At 32.9% G+C, this 4,587-nt stretch overlaps 1 long non-coding RNA gene across 7 annotated transcripts; it reads right to left on the minus strand.

Moving 5' to 3' along the window:
• LOC141690068 (uncharacterized) lies at positions 1 to 4,209 on the minus strand. 7 transcript variants are annotated; one of them, XR_012562653.1, is made up of 6 exons: positions 3,875 to 4,209; positions 3,361 to 3,489; positions 1,934 to 3,264; positions 1,631 to 1,741; positions 772 to 1,483; positions 1 to 572 (listed from the first exon to the last, which is right to left on the minus strand). It is a non-coding gene; the product is annotated as an uncharacterized LOC141690068 (long non-coding RNA). The 7 variants fall into 7 exon arrangements; XR_012562648.1 differs by having other exon boundaries at positions 772 to 1,741; positions 1,934 to 2,188; positions 2,570 to 3,264; positions 3,875 to 4,206; XR_012562651.1 differs by having other exon boundaries at positions 772 to 1,075; positions 3,875 to 4,206.
• Positions 4,210 to 4,587: the final 378 nt, after the last annotated feature.

The raw sequence follows: 4,587 nt of genomic DNA on the forward strand, positions 1-4,587 counted from the left end.
TTGACAGGATTTGTTTGTAAATTGAACATGCCATAAACCTGTTTTTCATACAAGTCAACAAAATATACAAAAATAAACAAATGTTGATTCCAGAACCCAAAATTTAATCAAATTGTCGTTAAAAAGCGAATGGCGTTGTACTCTAGATGCTTCCAGTATGAGCAGTACTGCTTCCAGAATCAAGCTTTACATTGAGTAATTAATGGTTGCGAATTGGGTCAGAAAATGCAAGTCCTTAGAGCCTGGTGCTTCATTGCTTAGTTCTTTAATGAGTTTTATATTGTTCCTGGTTGAGAAAAAGAGGTGTTTTTAAACATATGAACAGAACTGTCCAAGAATAAACATAAGTATCGCTAATATATATATCACTCAGTATTGAATTGGAGGCCTCCCTGCAAAAAGAACAAGGAAAAAAAAAGAGACCAGCAATGATATTTCCTGCACTTTAAATTAAAAAAGACACAAATATGTAGGCGTGAACTTGACCCTTCCATAAAAAGAGCAACAGGGGCTAACAAGAAAAAGGACACGATGGTAATGATAGAGAAGAGAGTGATGTTATCCAATGATTCCTGCAAATGATACAACCGCATGTTATTCAGTAATAGAATGCAAACAGAAAATTTGTTATATACTTTATACATAAGTAAACCCCCAATTAAATTTTCATTATCGCCTCAATTCCCTGTTTCCGTACTTCTTTTAGTTGCATAACACTAAACTTTGAGTTACATTAAAAGTATTTAATATACTGCGAACCTAGAAGGATACCTCTTTCTTGACAAAAAGTGCAACAAGCAAACTGTCACCACGCCGAGTGTATCACATCAAATCTCTTCCGGGGCATTACCCAAAACACAGATTCCACGCATGCTCTCAGCTAGCATGAATGCAGAAACAATCCCTAAGAGTATACCCTTCTTTTTTTGTTAAACCTTAATCAGGTAGACCAATACTCTCGGCGGAAATTTCAAAGAACAACACAGTGTCAACCAGATTTGGGCAGGCAATTATATCATATTAATGAGAATTCACTACCCACTCATAACATCATATCCTCACCTACCCAGAGAACCTAAATACACATGAAAATGAATGAATCAGTAAAATAAATCAATTCCAACTTAAAGTCGGTGATCTAAAAGATACAACCATAGGAAATAGTAATAAATATACACTAACTGCAAAAAAAACAAAGTTGAAAAGATTAAAACCAAAAATGCATTAATTTAACAGCACTAGAGGAACTACCTTCTCAACAACTTCCCACTAAGTGAACAAACTCCGAAAACCCGCCACAACCCACACCGTAACTCCATAACACTGAATATACTAACCAACATGTCCCATAATTTAACCACCTTTGAAATTTTGATTTTAATTTAAAAATCAAAACTTGCACCTTTTTTAGCACTACAATTACCATTAACAACGTACCTATCTCAACAAACAGACATCATTGCTTTCGCAATCAATTACAGTTCTGAAACAAAAATAAAATTGAACTTTTGAATCCAGCCTATCTCAACAAAATAGATACACAGAGATACAATTAATTTCACAATCAATTACAGTTCCAATTTACAAAAAATATAAAAATAATTATTAATTAATTAATTAAAAGACTCACTGCCTGATGGAGTTGGGGGTAGATGTCTTTTCCTAGGCATTCTCTGCATCCAACATGAGCTGCTTTAAGGCTTCTACTAGTATCCCAAGGAGCTTCTTACCTGCCGAATGCCTGTAAAATCAATCATATAAATATCTTTTTTTTTAAGATGAGTTAAAAGCCAACAAAGGGTTAGTGCGGAGGTTGAGCTCTTGACTCCTTTGAAGGAGACCAAGGGTCCTACTTCACGGTGTGTGTGAGTTTACTTAGCAAAAAAATATTGAATTGCTTGTCGTAATTGCTCAGTATAATCTGAACTGTTACCTTCCATGATTGGCATAGATAGAATTTTCAGGAGTGTTGTTGAAGTCATGAACAAAGGCTTTCCTTAGCTCGCACGACTTCTCAATTTTAGCAAAGTATGATCTAATTGTCTCAACCAGAGCTGCTGTTTTAGCCCAGGCAATTCTCTGGTTTGACAATTCCTGCTCAAATAAACTTGATGCTGCCAAATAATATGACAATAGAAGGCTTCTTTCCCTCAGTCCAAACTTATCTAGTTTGTTACGTGTATACCACCTATCAACATAATCTCGTTATTATAAATATATATTAATAAACTTTAAACCAAAGCTGACAATAGATTCATAAATGGATCAAGATAGTGAAACATTTGAAAGACAGTGTTATAAGCATTACTCTTTCATATGGTTACACTCTAGCTGATAGATTGTCTAGCATTTAACATAATCCAATTTCTCAACACTTTTAAGTGTAATTAAGTTTATTAGTATACATGCATAAAATTTGCAAACTCTTCTGCTTATTCAGTATGAGAAGAGGAAAGAAAGTTGTGAGGTTTATATACCAAAGAGAACAATCCCCAGATAGATCCATACGATTGACACTTATTTTTAACTTATTTTTGGAAAAAATGTTAAGAAGGGAGGAGGAACTTACTACTCCCATCTCTTCTGTTGAAGTCCTTCCCACAAAGATAATCAGCTATAGTGTCCATAGCCAACGTTCCAAATACGTGCGCTTTGTTCAGACTTAACATCCGATCAACTTCCTAGATTTTAAACTATTGTATGCTATTCAAAGTATCTTTCACATCAACTAAACAAGCTCTCTGGTAAGCATTAGGTACAATAAAACCCTCAAACAATAAGCACTTTTAATTGATTCCATAAAGCTACTGCCCCAAACATGTTGATGTGAATAGTACATCCTTCTTTACTTGAAAGAAGGTTAATTAAACTTATAGATACAGTGATAATCTTTTTCTTCAAAGATTTTACGTGTAAAACAAAAAAAAGTGGAATTAAATACATTAGATGACCGTAAGGTACATGTATTTCTTAGGGGGTAGGAGGGGAGTTAAATCAACCTAGTTATACAGAGTATCATTTATCATCATAACTAAATAACAATATGAACAAAATATCCGGATTTTATCACACCTAAGTAACAAAATAAAATAGAGTAAGAAGATTAAAGTCCATGTAACATAATAGGGTTTAAACATACTGTAAGTTAGCTCCACAACAAACTTTGATTTCTCAGGACCAAACCCGAGAAAGGCATTTGAGTACTTCTATTCTGGAATATCCCTCTTTCTCAAAAGTTTCATCCCAAAACCTTCAGTATAAAACCTGTAAACATCAAATAAAACACCATTTAGCAATAAATTCATCACAACTAGCACATATTTGACATAATTTCTTCCAATTAAACAGTAAACCACATACTTGATAGTGCGAACAAGGTCACCAACACGATACACAATATGTAAGAACCTGCGCTTATCCTTTTTAGGCCATTCCAGTAACTTACTACTCGGAACAACAGGCGTAGCTTCAGATTCAGCCATAATTCCTCTGCGTAAATCAATAACTGGATTTCAATTAAACGGCATAATTATAAACATAGATATACACACAGAAACAAAATAAAAACTAATTATTTCAGCAAACAAACAAAACTGCATTAAATTGAAATAAACTTGGATTAAAAATCATAACTAGTGTTGAATAACAAGAATATATCACAGTATAACACATGAAAATAATAAATATAAGTGATAAAAGAAAGAATTACATACTAGAAATGAGAAATACAAAGCCCTAAAATAAGATCAGGTGATAATAGAAACACAAAACAACGAAACTAAACATGGGATTGCGATAATTCAATTATTTGTGTGTACATAAGTATAGATATACATAAACGAATTGGGGGTAGAGAGAGAGAGTTACTACTTACTAGGAGTGTGAAGACCGAAAGAATATGATGTTCCTTCGACCCCCAATTTCAATTAAAAACCCCTATTCCAATTAAAAACCCTAGCTCGAATCTATAAGATTTTACTAATATAAAACCGTAGCTAATCTAATCATCAATTTGTGAGGTAGTACTTTAGAATGATTCGGTTCAATTAAAAGCTGAGAGAGAGTGTGTGGGAGGCGACCGGGAGAGATATTTAGAGTGTGAGAGAGCGATTGTTTGAGAGAGAGATGTTTAGAGAGGACATTGAAATTTTGACAAAAAACTACCGCTTCTCCAGAAAATTGCCGCTTCTCCAAAAACTTTTGAGCCTGCTTTTGCCCGCGTGACGGAGAGCCCAATGACATCCCAAATAACTGCCGGCTAATTTCACCTTTTTTATTTTTTAATAAAATTTTAAGTTTAAATAGTGTTCAAATCTTTTATTAATAAAAAATTATCAGTTATTAATTAGTACAGTTTACAATGTTTTTTTAAAAAAAATTATTTTATCAATCTTAGCTAATATTAATATTATTGCTTAATTATATTATCAAAATTGATTAATTTTCAATTCAAATAATTATATATATTTAATTGTTTGTAAAATGTTAATTTTTTATCCTTTAACACCCTATTGTAACATAAGTTTCCACATGTTACTCGTATGTAATATTTTGAAGCTATAGTAACATGTTATAAAGGCTATGGTA

Source organism: Apium graveolens, chromosome 10, assembly GCF_009905375.1.
Source record: "Apium graveolens cultivar Ventura chromosome 10, ASM990537v1, whole genome shotgun sequence".
NCBI lineage: Eukaryota > Viridiplantae > Streptophyta > Magnoliopsida > Apiales > Apiaceae > Apium > Apium graveolens.